The sequence below is a fragment of the Schistocerca serialis genome, chromosome 12 (assembly GCF_023864345.2).
Source record: "Schistocerca serialis cubense isolate TAMUIC-IGC-003099 chromosome 12, iqSchSeri2.2, whole genome shotgun sequence".
Lineage (NCBI taxonomy): Eukaryota > Metazoa > Arthropoda > Insecta > Orthoptera > Acrididae > Schistocerca > Schistocerca serialis.
Window position 1 is genome coordinate 204,993,598 of NC_064649.1, and position 19,662 is coordinate 205,013,259.

Genomic DNA, 19,662 nt, shown 5'->3' on the forward strand with positions numbered 1-19,662 from the left:
TTGCAAAGTCTAAGAGAAAGAAGAAGGTTCTGCTGTTAGGTAGTTCTCATGGTAGAGGTGTAGGCCAGCAGTTGCAGGAAGTTTTGGGGAGTGAGTACAAGGTCACCAGCATTGTGAAGCCTAATGCAGGATTGGCTCAGGTGACTTTTAACATAGGGGAGTTATGTAGGGATTTTACTAAAGAGGATCAGGTAGTGATTGTGGGTGGGGCTGGTAATAGTATTGATAGGGATGGGGAGTATGACATAGATGGTGACCTGGAAAAGATAGCCACTCAGACTGGCAACACCAATGTGCATTTCGTGGAACTGTTTCAGCGTCACGATCGGCCTCATCTTAATACAGCCGTCAGGCCTAATAACATGAGACTTGGGGGTGCGCTGATGACAGAAGGCATGAGTCACATTTCAGTGGTGTCGGTGGAGTCTATCAGTAGGACGGGTTTCACTAGACATGGCCTGCACCTCAACAGGTAAGGGAAGGGGAGGTTGGCAAAACTTATAGGTGACAGCATAGGTGGGGGTGGTGGGATCACTCATGGGAAAATTCCGGTAGTTGTGGGTGTTAGAGCTGTGCCTTTTTTAGATTGAAGTCAGCTGATAGGTATTCCTGCTTAAGGGAAGTCTCTCTAACAAAGAAACCACTTTCTACAAAGCTTGGGTATCCAATTAATGAGGGAATTAGTATATTTCATCAAAATATACAGGGTATTTGAGATAAAGTTTGTGAACTGCTTATAGATGTTGACTCTGAAATTATTGGTATATCTGAACACTTCTTAAATAAGGAGATAATTCAGAGGCTTCCTTTACCAGGATACAGGTTGGCTGGCAGCTTTTCTAGGAGCTCTTTGCGGTGTGGGGGAGTAGCCATGTATGTGAAAAACGGTATCCCATTTGAGTCAATTGATGTTTCAAAGTACTGCACTGAAAAGGTGTTTGAATGTTGTGCAGGTGTGGTTAATTTTAGTGGAGCTAAACTTCTTACTGTTGTTATTTATAGATCCCCAGACTCCGATTTCACAACATTTTTGCTAAAGCTACAGGAGGTTCTTGGTTCACTTTATAGGAAATACAAAAAGTTAGTTATATGTGGTGACTTCAGTATTAATTGTATAAGTGATTGTGCAAGGAAAAGGATGCTGGTAGACCTCCTTAATTCATATAATCTTATGCAAACCGTATTCTTTCCAACGAGAGTGCAAGGGAACAGTAGAACAACCATAGACAATATTTTTGTTCATTCGTCATTATTAGAAGGGCATTCTGTTAGCAAAAAGGTGAATGGCCTTTCAGATCATGATGCACAATTTTTAAGTCTAAAAGATTTTTGTGCTGCAACACATGTTAAATATAGTTACCAACTATTTAGGAAAGCTGATCCAGTTGCTGTACAGGCTTTTGTAAACCTTATCAAGGAACAAGAGTGGCAAGATGTTTATAGTGCTGATACAGTAGACGATAAATATAATGCTTTCCTCAAGACTTTTCTCGTGCTCTTTGAAAGTTGTTTTCCGTTAGAACGTTCAAAACAGGGTACTAGCACAAACAGGCAGCCTGGGTGGCTGACTAATGGGATAAGAATATCTTGTAGAACAAAGTGGCAATTATATCAAAACGTTAGAAACAGTCAAAATCTAAATGCAGCAGCCCATTACAAACAGTATTGTAAGGTGCTTAAAAAAGTTATTAGGAAGGCAAAAACTATGTGGTATGCAGATAGAATAGCTAAGTCTCAGGATAAAATTAAAACCATATGGTCAGTCGTAAAGGAAGTGGCTGGTCTGCAGAGACAGGTCGAAAATACAGAATCAGTGCGTAGTGGGGATGTCCGTGTTACTGATAAGTCGCATATATGTACAGTACTTAATAATCACTTTCTGAATATAGCAGGTGAACTAAATAGAAACCTAGTTCCAACAGGGAATCACATAGCGCTCTTAGAAAAAAGTGTTCCGAGACTGTTACCTGAAATGCTCCTCCATGATACTGACAAGAGGGAGATTGAGTTAATAATTAAATCACTAAAGACCAAGAACTCTCATGGATATGACGGGGTATCTAGCAGAATACTGAAGTATTGTTCCACGTATGTTAGCTCAGTACTTAGCCATATCTGTAACTTTTCCTTTAGGAGTGGTCGGTTTCCTGACCGATTGAAGTACTCAGTAGTGAAGCCACTTTATAAAAAGGGAGACAGGGATAATGTTGACAATTATAGACCTATTTCTATGCCATCGGTGTTTGCTAAAGTTATCGAGAGGGTTGTATATACAAGGTTACTGCAGCATTTAAATTCACATAATTTGCTGTCAAATGTACAGTTTGGTTTTAGAAATGGCTTAACAACTGAAAATGCTATAGTCTCTTTTCTCTGTGAGGTTTTGGACGGATTAAATAAAAGGTTGCGAACGTTAGGTGTTTTCTTTGATTTAACGAAGGCTTTTGACTGTGTTGACCACAAAATATTACTGCAGAAGTTGGAACATTATGGAGTAGGGGGAGTAGCTTACAATTGGTTCGCCTCCTACTTTAAGAACAGAAAGCAGAAGGAAATCCTCCGCAATATTGAGAGTGGTAATGATGTTCAGTCCCAATGGGACACTGTTAAATGGGGCGTTCCCCAAGGGTCGGTGCTGGGGCCACTGCTGTTCCTTATTTATGTAAATGATATGCCTTCTAGTATTACAGGTGATTCAAAAATATTTCTGTTTGCTGATGACACCACCTTGGTAGTGAAGGATCTTGTGTGTAATATTGAAACATTATCAAATAATGTAGTTCATGATATAAGTTCGTGGCTTGTGGAAAATAATTTGATGCTAAATCACAGTAAGACTCAGTTTTTACAGTTTCTAACCCACAATTCAACAAGAACTGACATTTTAATCAGACAGAATGGGCATGTTATAAGCGAGACGGAACAGTTCAAGTTCCTAGGCGTACGGATAGATAGTAAGCTGTTGTGGAAAGCCCATGTTCAGGATCTTGTTCAGAAACTAAATGCCCCTTTATTTACCATTACAACAGAATCTGAAATAAGTGACATTTCAACACGAAAAGTAGTATACTTCGCATATTTTCATACGCTTATGTCATATGGTATTATTTTTTGGGGTAATTCTTCTGATTCAAAAAGGGTATTTTTGGCTCAAAAACGGGATGTTCGAGCTATGTATGGTGTAAGTTCGAAAACCTCTTGTCGACCCCTATTCAATAGTCTGGGAATTTTGACGTTGCCCTCACAGTATGTATTTTCTTTAATGTCGTTTGTTGTTAGCAATATTAGCTTATTCCCAAGAGTTAGCAGCTTTCACTCAGTTAATACTAGGCAGAAATCAAATCTGCATGTGGAATGCACTTTCTTGACTCTTGTGCAGAAAGGAGTGCAGTATTCTGCTGCATCCATTTCCAACAAGCTACCACAAGAACGCAAAAATCTTAGCAGTAGCCCAAACACTTTTAAGTCTAAACTGAAGAGTTTCCTCATGGCTCAATCCTACTATTCTGTCTAGGAGCTCCTATAAGAGATAAAAAATTAAGCAAATTCCAGTGTTACATTCTTGATTTTGTTTATTTAAACTAACGACTTGTCGCCTGAATATGTTTCTTATATTTCATTTTATCTGTTTCTACAATCGTGTTATAATTTCATGTATTGACTCGTTCCATGACCATGGAGACTTCTCCTAAATGGGGTCCCACGGAACAATAAATAAATAAATAAATAAATAAATTCAAGTTTGGGCGAGATTCAATTAATCGTCCTACAGCCGACTTGTCTCCAAGGGTCTATTGTTGCCCAGGGCACCTTATGGTCGTTCTCCTGTGAGTCTGCATTTTCGAATAATACGCGACCCTGCGAACCATGATAGTACATTCAAGATTGGTCGAGATACAATACATCGTCCACCAGTCGTCTTCTCTGCAAGGGTCTATTGCTGCCTCGGGCACCTTGTGGTCGTTCCCCTGTTTGTCTAGATATTCGAATCCGACTCAAAACTGAAAATGAGTTCTAACGTTCCGACCCTGCTAAGGACGATAGATCATTCAAGTTTGGTCGAGATTCAATACATCGTCCTCCAGCCGACTTGTCTCCAAGGGTCTATTGCTGCCTCGGACACCTTATGGGCGTTCTCATCTGAGTCTAGATTTTCGAATCGGACGTAAAACTGACATTGAATTCTAACTCTCCGACCCTGCTAACGACGATGGTACATTCAAGTTTGGTCGAGATTCAATACATCGTAATCCAGCAAATGTGTCTCCAAGTGTCTATTGCTGCCTCGGGCAGCTTATAGTCGTTGTCCCGTGAGACTAGATTTTCGAATCCGACGCAAAACTAACATTGAATTCTAACGTTCTGACCCTGCTAACCATGATAGTACATTCAAGATTGGTCGACATTCAATAAATCGTCCTCCAGCTAACTTGTTTCCAATGGTCTATTGTTGCCTCGGGCACTATATGGTCGTTCTCCTGTGAGTCTACATTTTCGAATCCGACGCTAAACTGATATTGAACTCTAACGTTCCCGCCCTGCTAACCATGATAGTACATTCAAGTTTGGTCGAGATACAATACATCGTCGTCCAGTCGACTTCTCTTCAAGGGTCTTTGCTGCCTCGGGCACCTTATGGTCGTTCCCCTGTGAATCTAGATTTTCGAATCCGACACAAAACTGGCATTGGGTTCTAACGTTCCGACCCTGCTAAGGACGACAGAACATTCAAGTTTGGTCGAGATTCAATACATCGTCCTCCAGCCGACTTGTCTCCAAGAGTCTACCGCTGCCTCGGGCACGTTATGGGGGTTCTCATCTGAGTAGATTTTCGAATCGGACTCAAAACTGACATTTAATTCTATCTTTCCGCCCTGCTGACGACGATGGTACATTCAAGTTTGGTCGAGATTCAATACATCGTCCTCCAGCAGACTTGTCTCCAAGGGTCAATTGCTGCCTCGGGCACCTTATTGACGTCCTCCTGTGAGTCTAGGTTTTCGAATCCGACGCAGAACTGACATTTAATTATAATGCTTCGACCCTGCTAAAGACGATGGTACACTCATATTTGGTCGAGATTCAATAAATCGTCTTAAAGCCGACTTGTCTCCAAAGGGCTATTGCTGCATCGGGCACCATATGGTCTTTCTCCTGGAAGCCTCCTTTTTGAATCCGACGCAAAACTGACAGTTAATTGTAACGTTCAGAGCCTCCTAATGACGATGGAACACACAAATTCTGTCAAGATTCAATACATCGTCCTCCAGCCGACTTGTCTCCAAGGGTCTATTGCTGCCTCGGGCAGCTTATAGTCGTTGTCCTGTGAGTCTAGATTTTCAAATCCGACGCAAAACTGACATTGAATTCTAACGTTCCGACCATGCTAACCATGATAGTACATTGAAGTTTGGTCGAGATTCAATAAATCGTTCTCCAGCTGACTTGTTTCCAATGGTCTATTGCTATCTCGTGCACTTTATGGTCGTTCGTCTTTGAGTCTACCTTTTCGAATCCGACGCAAAACTGATATTGAATTCTAACGTTCCGACCCCTGCTAACCATGACAGTACATTCAAGTGCGCTCGAGATTCAATACATCGTCCTCCAGTCGACTTCTCTCCAAGGGTCAATTGCTGCCTCGGGCACCTTATGGTCGTTACCCTGTGAGTCTAGATTTTCGTATCCGACGCAAAACTGACAATGAGTTCTAAATTTCCAACCCTGCTAAGGACGATAGAACATTCAAGTTTGGTCGAGATTCAATACATCGTCCTCCAGCCGACTTGTCTCCAAGAGTCTATCGCTGCCTCGGGCACTTTATGGTCGTTCTCCTTTCAGTCTAGAATTTCGAATCGGACGCAAAACAGACATTTAGTTCTATCGTCCAACGACAATGGTACATTCAAGTTTGGTCGGGATTCAATACATCGTCCTCCAGCTGACTTACCTCCAAGGGTCTATTGCTGCCTCGGGCACTTTATGGTCGTTCTCCTGTGAGTCTACATTTTCGAGTCCGACGCAAAACTGACATTGATTTCTAACGTTTCGACCCTGCTAACGTTGATGATACATTCAAATTTGTTCGAGATTCAATACATCATCCTCCAGCAAACTTGTCTCAAGGGTCTATTGCTGCCTCGGGCACCATATTGTCGTCCTCCTGTGAGTCTAGGTTTTCGAATCCGACGCAGAACTGACATTTAATTATAATTCTCCGACCCTGCTAAATACGACGGTACACTCATATTTGGTCGAGATTCAATAAATCGTCTTCCAGCCAACTTGTCTCCAAGGGGCTATTGCTGCATCGGGCACCATATGGTCTTATTCCTGGGAGTATCCTTTTCGCATCCGATGCAAAACTGACAGTTAATTGTAACGTTCAGAGCCTCCTAACGTCGATGGAACACACAAATTCTGTCAAGATTCAATACATCGTCCTCCAGCGAACTTGACTCCTAGGGTCTATTGCTGCCTCGGGCACCTTATTGTCATTCTCCAGTGAGTCTACATTTTCGAAGCGGCGCAAAACTGACATTGAATTGTAATGTTCCGACCATGCTAACGACGATGATACATTCAAGTTTGGTCGAGATTCAATACATCGTCCTCCAGCCGATTTCTCTTCAAGGGGTTTATTCCTGCCTCGGGCTCCTTATGGTCATTCTCCTGTGAGTCTTGATTTTCGAATAGGACGCAAAACAGACATTTAATTATAGCGTCCAACGACGATAGTACATTCAAGTTTGGTCGGGATTCAATACGTCGTCCTCCAGCCGACTTGTCTCCAGTGGTCTATTTATGCCTCGGGCACCTGATGGTCGATCTCCTGTGAGTCTAGGTTTTCGAATCCGTCGCAAAACTGACATTCAATTATAACGTTCCGTCCCTGAAAAAGACGATGGTACATTCAAGTTTGGTCGAGATTCAATAAATCATCCTACAGCCGACTTGTCTCCAAGGGAACATTGCTGCCTCGGCACCTTATGGTCGTTCTCCTGCGAGTCCACATTTTCGAATCCGACGCAAAACTGACATTGAATTCTAACGTTAGGGCCCTGCTAACGACGATGATACATTCAAGTTTGGTCGAGATTCAATACAGCGTCCTACAGCCGACTTGTTTCTAGTGGTGTATTTATGCCTCGGGCACCTTATTGTCGATCTCCAGTGAGTCTACATTATCGAATCCGACACAAAACAGACATTTAAATCTAAAGTTCCGACCCTACTAACGACGATGGTACATTCAAGTTTGGTCGAGATTCAGTAAATCGTCCTGCAGCCGACTTGTCTCCAAGAGTCAATTGTTGCCTCGGGCACCTTATGGTCGTTCTCCTGTGAGTCTAGATTTTCGAATCGAACGCAAAACTGACATTTAATACGAACGTTGCGACCCTGCTAACGACGATGGTACATTCAAGTATGGTCAAGATTCAATACATCTTCCTCCAGCCGACTTGTCTCCAAGGATCTAAGGCTTTCACGGGCACCTTATGGTCGTTCTCCTATGTGTGTAGATTTTCGAATCGAATGCAAAACTGACATTTAATTCTAACGTTCCGACCCTGCTAACGAAGATTGTACATTTAAGGTCGGTCGAGATTCAATACATCGTCCTCCAGCCAAATTGTCTCCAAGGGTTTATTGCTGCATCGGGCATCTTGTGGTCGTACTGCTGAGAGTCTAGATATTCGAATCCGACGCAAATCTGACATTATTTCTAACGTTCTGCCCCTGCTAACGTCGATGATACATTCAAGTTTGGTCGAGAGGCAATACATCGTCCTCCAGCAATCTTGTCTCCGAAGGTCAATTGCTGCCTGAGGCACCTTATGGTTTTTCTGCTGTAAGTCTCCTTTTCGAATCCGCGCAAAACTGACAGTTAATTGTAACGTACTGAGGCTTCTAATGACGATGGAACACACAAATTGTGTCGATATTCAATACATCTTCCTCCAGCCGACCTCTCTCCAAGGGACTATTGCTGCCTTGGGCACCTTATGGTCGTTCTCCTGTGAGACTAGATTTTCGAATCGGACGCAAAACCGACATTTAATTCTAACGCTCCGAACCTGCTTACGCCGATGGTACATTCAAGTGTGGTCGAGATTCAATACATCTTCCTCCAGCCGACTTGTCTCCAAGGGTCTAGGGCTGCCTCGGGCACCTTATGGTCGTTCTCCTGTGAGTGTAGATTTTCGAATCGGACGCAAAACTGACATTTAATTCTAACTATCCGACCCTGCTAACGACGATGGTACATTCAAGTTTGGTAGAGATTCAATACATCGTCCTCCATCCGACTTGTCTCCAAGGATCTATTGCTGCCTCGGGGACCTTATGGACGTTCTCCTGTGAGTCTAGATTTTCGAGTCAGACGCAAAACTGTCTTTTATTTGTAACGTTCCGACCCTGCTAACGACGATGGTACATTCAAGTTTGGTCGAGATTCAATACAACGTCGTCCAGCCGACTTGTCTCCAAGGGTCTATTGCTGCCTCCGGCAGCTAATGGTCGTTCACCTGTGAGTGTGGGTTGTCGAATCCGACGCAAAACTGACTTTTAATTATAACGTTCCGACCCTACTAAAGACGATGTTTGGTCGACATTCAATAAATCGCCCTCCAGCCGACATGTCTCCAAGGGTCTATTGCTGCCTCGGGCACCTAACGGTCGTTTTCCTGTTTGTCTACATTTTGGCTTCCGACGCAAAACTGACATTTAATTCTAACGTACGGACCCTGCTAACGACGATGGATAACACAAATTTCGTCTCGTTCAGAGCCTCCTAATGACGATAGAACACACAAATTGGGTCGAGATTCAATACATCGTCCTCCAGCCGACTTGTCTCCAAAGGTCTATTGCTGCCTCGGGCACCTTATGGTCGTTCTCCTGTAAGTCTAGATTTTGGAATCCGACGCAAAACTGACATTGAATTCTAACGTTCTGACCATGCTATCGACGATGATACATTCAAGTTTGATCGAGATTCAGTACATCGTCCTCCAGCCGACTTGTCTCCAAGGGTCTATTGCTGCATCGGGCACCTTAAGGTCTTTCTACTGTGAGTCTCCTTTTCGGATCCGACGAAAAACTGACTAGAAATTGTAACGTTCAGAGCCTCCTAATGACGATGGAACACAAATTGTGTCGAAATTCAATACATCGCCCTCCAGCCGACTTGTCTCTAAGGGTCTATTGCTGCCTCGGGCACCTTATGTTCGTTCTCCTGTGAGTCTGGGTTTTCGAATCCGACGCAAAACTTACATTTAATTATAACGTTCCGACCCTGCTAAAGACCATTGTACATTCAAGTTTGGTCGAGATTCAATACATCGTCCTCAAGCCGACTTCTCTCCAAGGGTCTATTGCTGCCTCGGGCACCTTATGGTCGTCGTCCTGTGAGTCTAGATTTTCGAATCCGACGCAGAACTGACATTAAATTATAAAGTTCCGCCCCGCTAATGACGATGGTACACTCATATTTGGTCGAGATTCAATAAATCGTCCTCCAGCCGACTTGTCTTCAAGGGGCTATTGCTGCCTCGGGCACCTTATGGTCGTTCTCCTGTGAGCCTACATTTTCGAATCCGACCCAAAACTGATCTAATTCTTACGTTTCGACCCTGCTAACGACGATGGAACACACAAATATCGTCGCATTTCAATACATGGTCCTCCAGCCTACTTGTCTAATAGGGTCTATTGCTGCTTCGGGCACCTTATGGTCGTTGTCCTGTGAGTCTACGTTTTCGAATCCGATCCAAAGCTGACACTTAATTATAACGTTCCGAACCTATTAAAGACGATGGTACACTCATGATTGGTCAAGATTCAGTAAATCGTCCTCCAGCCGACTTGTCTCCAAGGGTCTACTGCTGCCTCGGGCACCTTAAGGTCGTTCTCCTGTGGGCCTACATTTTCGGACCCGACGCAAAACTAATATCTAATTCTGACTTTCGACCCTGCTAACGACGAAGGAACACACAAATTTCGTCGCATTTCAATACATGGTCCTCCAGCCTACTTCTCACCAAGGGTCCATTGCTGCCTCGGGCACCTAACGGTCGTTCTCCTGTGTGTCTAGATTATGGAATACGACGCAAAACTGACATTTAATTCTAACGGACGGGCCCTGCTAACGACGATGGAACACACAAATTTCGTCTCGATTCTATGCATCGTCCTCCAGCCTACTTCTCTCCAGGGGTCTATTGCTGCCTCGGGCACCTTATGTTCGTTCTCCTGTGAGTCTGGGTTTTCGAATCCGACGCAAAACTTACATTTTATTATAACGTTCCGACCCTGCTAAAGACCATTGTACATTCAAGTTTGGTCGAGATTCAATACATCGTCCTCAAGCCGACTTCTCTCCAAGGGTCTATTGCTGCCTCGGGCACCTTATGGTCGTCGTCCTGTGAGTCTACATTTTCGAATCGGACGCAAAACTGACATTGAAATCTAACGTTCCGTGCCAGCTAACAACGTCCGTACATTCAAGTTTCGTCGACATTCAATACATCGTCCTCCAGTCGACTAGTCACCAGGGGTTTAATGCTGCCTGGCTGACCTTATGGTCGTTCTCCTGTGAGTCTCCATTTTCGAATCGGACGCAAAACTGACATTTAATTCTAACGTTCCGACCCTGCTAACGACGACGGTACATTCAAGTTTGGTCGAGATTCAATACATCGTCCTCCAGCCGACTTGTTCCAAGGGTCAATTGCAGCCTCGGGCACCTTATGGTGGTTCTCCTGTGAGTCCACATTTTCGAATCCGACGAAAAACTGATATTTAATTCTGTCGTTCCGACCCTGCTAAAGACGATCGAATACACAAATTTCGTCGCATTTCAATACATGGTTCTCCAGCCTACTTCTCTCCAAGGGTCCATGGCTGCCTCGGGCACCTAACGGTCGTTTTCCTGTGTGTCTACATTTTCACTTCCGACGCAAAACTGACATTTAATTCTAACTTACTGACCCTGCTAACGACGATGGAACACAGAAATTTCGTCTCGATTCAATACATCGTCCTCCAGCCTACTTCTCTCCAAGGGTCCATTGCTGCCTCGGGCAACTTATGGAATTTCTCCTGTGAGTCTCCTTTTCGAATCCGATCCAAAGCTGACAGTTAATTGTAACGTACAGAGCCTCCTAATGATGATGGAACACACAAATTGTGTCTAGATTCAATTCATCTTCCTCCGGGCGACTTGTCTTCAAGGGAACATTGCTGCCTCGGTCACCTTATGGTCGTTCTCCTGTGAGTCTACATTTTCGAATCGGACGCAGAACTGACATTTAATTCTAACGTTCCGACCCTGCTAACGACGATGGTACATTCAAGTTTGGTCGAGATTCAATACATCTCCAAGGGTCTATTGCTGCCTCGGGCACCTTATGGGCGTCCTCATCTTAGTCTAGATTTTCGAATCGGACGCAAAACTGACATTTAATTATAACGTTCCGGCCCTGCTAAAGACGATGGTACACTCATTTTTGGTCGCGATTCAATACATCGTCCTCCAGCCGACTTGTCTCCAAGGGGCTATTGCTGCATCAGGCACCATATGGTCTTTCTCCTAGGAGTCTCCTTTTTGAATCCGACGCAAAACTGACAGTTAATTTTAACGTTCAGAGCCTCCTAATGACGATACAACACACAAATTCTGTCAAGATTCAATACATCTTTCTCCAGCAGAGTTGTCTCTAAGGGTGTATTGCTGCCTCGGGCACCTTATGGTCGTTCTCCTGTGAGTCTACATTCTCGAATCCGACGCAAAACTGACATTGCAATCTAACGTTCCGCCCCCGCTAACGGCGATAGTACATTCAAGTTTGGTCGAGATGAAATACATCGTCCAGCAGCCGACTTCTCTCCAAAGGTCTATTGCTGCCTCGGGAACTTTATGGTCGTTCCCCTATGAGTCTAGATTTTCGAATCCGACGAAGACTGACTTTTAATTATAACGTTCCGACCCAGCTAAAGACCATGGTACATTTAAGTTTGGCCGAGATTCAATACATCGTCGTCCAGCAAATTCGTCTCCAAGTGTCTATTGCTGCCTCGGGCAGCTTATGGTCGTTGTCCTGTGAGTCTAGATTTTCGAATCCGATGCAAAACTGAAATTGAATTCTAAAGTTCCGACCCTGCTAACGAGGATAGTACATTCAAGATTGATCGAGATTCAATACATCGTCCTCCAGCCGACTTGTCTCGAAGAGTCTATCGCTGCCTCGGGCACTTTATGGTCGTTCTTATCCGAGTCTAGTTTTTCGAATCGGACGCAAAACTGACATTTAATTCTAACTTTCCGTCCCTGCTAACGACGATGGTACATTCAGGTTTGGTCGAGATTCAATACATCGTTCTCCAGCCGACTTGTCTCCAAGGGGCTATTGCTGCATCGGGCACCTTATTGTCGTTCTCCAGTGAGTCTACATTTTCGAATCCGACGCGAAACTGACATTGAATTCTACTGTTCCGACCATGCTAACGACGATGATACATTCACGTATCGTCGAGATTCAATATATCGTCCTACAGCCGACTTGTCTCCCAGGGTCTGCCTCGGGCACCTTATGGTCGTCGTCCTGTGAGTCTAGATTGTCTATTCCGACGCAAAAATGACATAGAATTCTAAAGTTCCGACCCTGCTAACGACGATAATACATTCAAGTTTGGTCGAGATTCAATACATCGTCCTCCAGCCGACTGGACTCGGGAGGCCTATTGTTGCCTCGGGCACCCAATGGTCATTCTCCTGTGAGTCTACATTTTCTAATCGGATGCAAAACTGACATTCAGTTATAGCGTTACGACCTTGCTAACGACGGTAGTGCATTCAATTTTTGTCGAGAAGAAATACATCGTCCTCCAGCCGACATGTCTCCAAGGGTCTATAGCTGCCTCGGGCACTTTATGGTCGTTCTCCTCTGAGTTTAGATTTTCGAATCGGACGCAAAACTGACATTTAATTCTAACGTTCTGACCCTGCTAACGACGATGGTGCATTCAAGTATTGTCGAGATTCAATACATTGTCCTCCAGCCTACTTGTCTCCAAGGGTCTATTGTTGCCTCGGGCACCTTATGGGCGTCCTTCTGTGAGTCTAGGTTTTCGAATCGGACGCAGAACTGACATTTAATTATATTTCTCCGATCATGCTAAAGAGTCTAGGTTTTCGAATCCGACGCAAAACTGACATTCAATTGTAACGTTGCGTCCCTGCAAAAGACTTTGGTGTGACGTCATAAGCGCGTGACTGCGTGTGAGATCGCTCTCCAAGTTTTCATCTAATTTTAGGTTTCAGATATAAATTTTAACTGTTTTTGTGATAATATTTACTATATAAGTGACTTATTAGTGGTTTCTTCATTCACCTCTGCATTTCTTGTGTTGTGGCCTGATATTTGTGAGCGTTTCGAATGGAGGAACTTAACCTCTTACCCGTGTTTACATTCCGCGCTGACCAGTTGCAGCTGTAGCGGCGCATCGAAATCTAAGTACTAATTAATTGTTTGTGTATAGTAGTTTATTTAGGAACTTTAGTAGGCTTCAACCGGTGTTCTTGGTGTTTTCCGGTGAAATAACTTCAGAAGAAATTTTTGCGAACTGCTTTCAGTTTCGTTACTGTCATTAGACGTTTGATTTTCTTTCTGTGTTAGTATTTTGTTATATTCTCATTTGTTGTTGATTAATACTGTCAATAATAGTAGTTACTTCCCTTGTAGAGCAAGTTTGTGGTAATTGTAGTCAGTTTTTAATATCTTCTTATTGTAGTAGCGGAACTTAGATAAAGTTGTTTTCTTGTTTCTATAATTGTAAAATTTTACCATGAGTGAGAAGTGTGGGCTTTGCCGTAGGTTCGTGAGTAGTGGATTGCGGTGTGAGACTTGTTCGAAGTATTTTCACTGGGGGGAATGCAGTGGGGAAGCCAGTTGGCATTCTGGTGAGATCCTCTGCTGGAACTGCAGGTTATGTAGCAAGAGTAAGTTGATAGAGGAGCAGGAGCGTAAGATCTGTGCCCTTCAGGTGCAGTTGAAAAACCCACTGGAGGAGCTAGATAGGATGAGGAGGGAGAAGGGGGTTGGGGAATGGGAGCTGGCTGTTGGCAAGAGATCTGCTAGGAGAAGGAGATTTTCAGATAGTTTTACAATTGGTGTTTGTAATAGATATGACCAACTGTCAGAGTCTAGTGGAGAGGAATCTCTAGTAGCTGTAGATGTTGGAAGTATGCAGCAGACCTCAGCAGTTACGGTGGCTAGGACAGTTGCAAAGTCTAAGAGAAAGGAGAAGGTTCTGCTGTTAGGTAGTTCTCATGGTAGAGGTGTAGGCCAGCAGTTGCAGGAAGTTTTGGGGAGTGAGTACAAGGTCACCAGCATTGTGAAGCCTAATGCAGGATTGGCTCAGGTGACTTTTAACATAGGGGAGTTATGTAGGGATTTTACTAAAGAGGATCAGGTAGTGATTGTGGGTGGGGCTGGTAATAGTATTGATAGGGATGGGGAGTATGACATAGATGGTGACCTGGAAAAGATAGCCACTCAGACTGGCAACACCAATGTGCATTTCGTGGAACTGTTTCAGCGTCACGATCGGCCTCATCTTAATACAGCCGTCAGGCCTAATAACATGAGACTTGGAGGTGCGCTGATGACAGAAGGCATGAGTCACATTTCAGTGGTGTCGGTGGAGTCTATCAGTAGGACGGGTTTCACTAGACATGGCCTGCACCTCAACAGGTATGGGAAGGGGAGGTTGGCAAAACTTGTAGGTGACACCATAGGTGGGGGTGGTGGGAACACTCATGGGAAAATTCCGGTAGTTGTGGGTGTTAGAGCTGTGCCTTTTTTAGATTGAAGTCAGCTGATAGGTATTCCTGCTTAAGGGAAGTCTCTCTAACAAAGAAACCACTTTCTACAAAGCTTGGGTATCCAATTAATGAGGGAATTAGTATATTTCATCAAAATATACAGGGTATTTGAGATAAAGTTTGTGAACTGCTTATAGATGTTGACTCTGAAATTATTGGTATATCTGAACACTTCTTAAATAAGGAGATAATTCAGAGGCTTCCTTTACCAGGATACAGGTTGGCTGGCAGCTTTTCTAGGAGCTCTTTGCGGTGTGGGGGAGTAGCCATGTATGTGAAAAACGGTATCCCATTTGAGTCAATTGATGTTTCAAAGTACTGCACTGAAAAGGTGTTTGAATGTTGTGCAGGTGTGATTAAATTTAGTGGAGCTAAACTTCTTACTGTTGTTATTTATAGATCCCCAGACTCCGATTTCACAACATTTTTGCTAAAGCTACAGGAGGTTCTTGGTTCACTTTATAGGAAATACAAAAAGTTAGTTATATGTGGTGACTTCAATATTAATTGTATAAGTGATTGTGCAAGGAAAAGGATGCTGGTAGACCTCCTTAATTCATATAATCTTATGCAAACCGTATTCTTTCCAACGAGAGTGCAAGGGAACAGTAGAACAACCATAGACAATATTTTTGTTCATTCGTCATTATTAGAAGGGCATTCTGTTAGCAAAAAGGTGAATGGCCTTTCAGATCATGATGCACAATTTTTAAGTCTAAAAGATTTTTGTGCTGCAACACATGTTTAATATAGTTACCAACTATTTAGGAAAGCTGATCCAGTTGCTGTACAGGCTTTTGTAAACCTTATCAAGGAACAAGAGTGGCAAGATGTTTATAGTGCTGATACAGTAGACGATAAATATAATGCTTTCCTCAAGACTTTACTCGTGCTCTTTGAAAGTTGTTTTCCGTTAGAACGTTCAAAACAGGGTAGTAGCACAAACAGGCAGCCTGGGTGGCTGACTAATGGGATAAGAATATCTTGTAGAACAAAGTGGCAATTATATCAAAACGTTAGAAACAGTCAAAATCTAAATGCAGCAGCCCATTACAAACAGTATTGTAAGGTGCTTAAAAAAGTTATTAGGAAGGCAAAAACTATGTGGTATGCAGATAGAATAGCTAAGTCTCAGGATAAAATTAAAACCATATGGTCAGTCGTAAAGGAAGTGGCTGGTCTGCAGAGACAGGTCGAGAATATAGAATCAGTGCGTAGTGGGGATGTCCGCGTTACTGATAAGTCGCATATATGTACAGTACTTAATAATCACTTTCTGAATATAGCAGGTGAACTAAATAGAAACCTAGTTCCAACAGGGAATCACATAGCGCTCTTAGAAAAAAGTGTTCCGAGACTGTTACCTGAAATGCTCCTCCATGATACTGACAAGAGGGAGATTGAGTTAATAATTAAATCACTAAAGACCAAGAACTCTCATGGATATGACGGGGTATCTAGCAGAATACTGAAGTATTGTTCCACGTATGTTAGCTCAGTACTTAGCCATATCTGTAACTTTTCCTTTAGGAGTGGTCGGTTTCCTGACCGATTGAAGTACTCAGTAGTGAAGCCACTTTATAAAAAGGGAGACAGGGATAATGTTGACAATTATAGACCTATTTCTATGCCATCGGTGTTTGCTAAAGTTATCGAGAGGGTTGTATATACAAGGTTACTGCAGCATTTAAATTCACATAATTTGCTGTCAAATGTACAGTTTGGTTTTAGAAATGGCTTAACAACTGAAAATGCTATAGTCTCTTTTCTCTGTGAGGTTTTGGACGGATTAAATAAAAGGTTGCGAACGTTAAGTGTTTTCTTTGATTTAACGAAGGCTTTTGACTGTGTTGACCACAAAATATTACTGCAGAAGTTGGAACATTATGGAGTAAGGGGAGTAGCTTACAATTGGTTCGCCTCCTACTTTAAGAACAGAAAGCAGAAGGAAATCCTCCGCAATATTGAGAGTGGTAATGATGTTCAGTCCCAATGGGACACTGTTAAATGGGGCGTTCCCCAAGGGTCGGTGCTGGGGCCACTGCTGTTCCTTATTTATGTAAATGATATGCCTTCTAGTATTACAGGTGATTCAAAAATATTTCTGTTTGCTGATGACACCACCTTGGTAGTGAAGGATCTTGTGTGTAATATTGAAACATTATCAAATAATGTAGTTCATGATATAAGTTCGTGGCTTGTGGAAAATAATTTGATGCTAAATCACAGTAAGACTCAGTTTTTACAGTTTCTAACCCACAATTCAACAAGAACTGACATTTTAATCAGACAGAATGGGCATGTTATAAGCGAGACGGAACAGTTCAAGTTCCTAGGCGTACGGATAGATAGTAAGCTGTTGTGGAAAGCCCATGTTCAGGATCTTGTTCAGAAACTAAATGCCCCTTTATTTACCATTACAACAGAATCTGAAATAAGTGACATTTCAACACGAAAAGTAGTATACTTCGCATATTTTCATACGCTTATGTCATATGGTATTATTTTTTGGGGTAATTCTTCTGATTCAAAAAGGGTATTTTTGGCTCAAAAACGGGATGTTCGAGCTATGTATGGTGTAAGTTCGAAAACCTCTTGTCGACCCCTATTCAATAGTCTGGGAATTTTGACGTTGCCCTCACAGTATGTATTTTCTTTAATGTCGTTTGTTGTTAGCAATATTAGCTTATTCCCAAGAGTTAGCAGCTTTCACTCAGTTAATACTAGGCAGAAATCAAATCTGCATGTGGAATGCACTTTCTTGACTCTTGTGCAGAAAGGAGTGCAGTATTCTGCTGCATCCATTTCCAACAAGCTACCACAAGAACGCAAAAATCTTAGCAGTAGCCCAAACACTTTTAAGTCTAAACTGAAGAGTTTCCTCATGGCTCAGTCCTACTATTCTGTCTAGGAGCTCCTATAAGAGATAAAAAATTAAGCAAATTCCAGTGTTACATTCTTGATTTTGTTTATTTAAACTAACGACTTGTCGCCTGAATATGTTTCTTATATTTCATTTTATCTGTTTCTACAATCGTGTTATAATTTCATGTATTGACTCGTTCCATGACCATGGAGACTTCTCCTAAATGGGGTCCCACGGAACAATAAATAAATAAATAAATAAATAAATTCAAGTTTGGGCGAGATTCAATTAATCGTCCTACAGCCGACTTGTCTCCAAGGGTCTATTGTTGCCCAGGGCACCTTATGGTCGTTCTCCTGTGAGTCTGCATTTTCGAATAATACGCGACCCTGCGAACCATGATAGTACATTCAAGATTGGTCGAGATACAATACATCGTCCACCAGTCGACTTCTCTGCAAGGGTCTATTGCTGCCTCGGGCACCTTGTGGTCGTTCCCCTGTTTGTCTAGATATTCGAATCCGACTCAAAACTGAAAATGAGTTCTAACGTTCCGACCCTGCTAAGGACGATAGATCATTCAAGTTTGGTCGAGATTCAATACATCGTCCTCCAGCCGACTTGTCTCCAAGGGTCTATTGTTGCCTCGGGCACCTTATGGGCGTTCTCATCTGAGTCTAGATTTTCGAATCGGACGTAAAACTGACATTGAATTCTAACTCTCCGACCCTGCTAACGACGATGGTACATTCAAGTTTGGTCGAGATTCAATACATCGTAATCCAGCAAATGTGTCTCCAAGTGTCTATTGCTGCCTCGGACAGCTTATAGTCGTTGTCCCGTGAGACTAGATTTTCGAATCCGACGCAAAACTGACATTGAATTCTAACGTTCCGACCCTGCTAACCATGATAGTACATTCAAGATTGGTCGACATTCAATAAATCGTCCTCCAGCTAACTTGTCTCCAATGGTCTATTGTTGCCTCGGGCACTATATGGTCGTTCTCCTGTGAGTCTACATTTTCGAATCCGACGCTAAACTGATATTGAACTCTAACGTTCCCGCCCTGCTAACCATGATAGTACATTCAAGTTTGGTCGAGATACAATACATCGTCGTCCAGTCGACTTCTCTTCAAGGGTCTTTGCTGCCTCGGGCACCTTATGGTCGTTCCCCTGTGAATCTAGATTTTCGAATCCGACACAAAACTGGCATTGGGTTCTAACGTTCCGACCCTGCTAAGGACGACAGAACATTCAAGTTTAATCGAGATTCAATACATCGTCCTCCAGCCGACTTGTCTCCAAGAGTCTACCGCTGCCTCGGGCACCTTATGGGCGTTCTCATCTGAGTAGATTTTCGAATCGGACTCAAAACTGACATTTAATTCTAACTTTCCGCCCTGCTGACGACGATGGTACATTCAAGTTTGGTCGAGATTCAATACATCGTCCTCCAGCAGACTTGTCTCCAAGGGTCAATTGCTGCCTCGGGCACCTTATTGACGTCCTCCTGTGAGTCTAGGTTTTCGAATCCGACGCAGAACTGACATTTAATTATAATGCTTCGACCCTGCTAAAGACGATGGTACACTCATATTTGGTCGAGATTCAATAAATCGTCTTAAAGCCGACTTGTCTCCAAAGGGCTATTGCTGCATCGGGCACCATATGGTCTTTCTCCTGGAAGCCTCCTTTTTGAATCCGACGCAAAACTGACAGTTAATTGTAACGTTCAGAGCCTCCTAATGACGATGGAACACACAAATTCTGTCAAGATTCAATACATCGTCCTCCAGCCGACTTGTCTCCAAGGGTCTATTGCTGCCTCGGGCAGCTTATAGTCTTTGTCCTGTGAGTCTAGATTTTCAAATCCGACGCAAAACTGACATTGAATTCTAACGTTC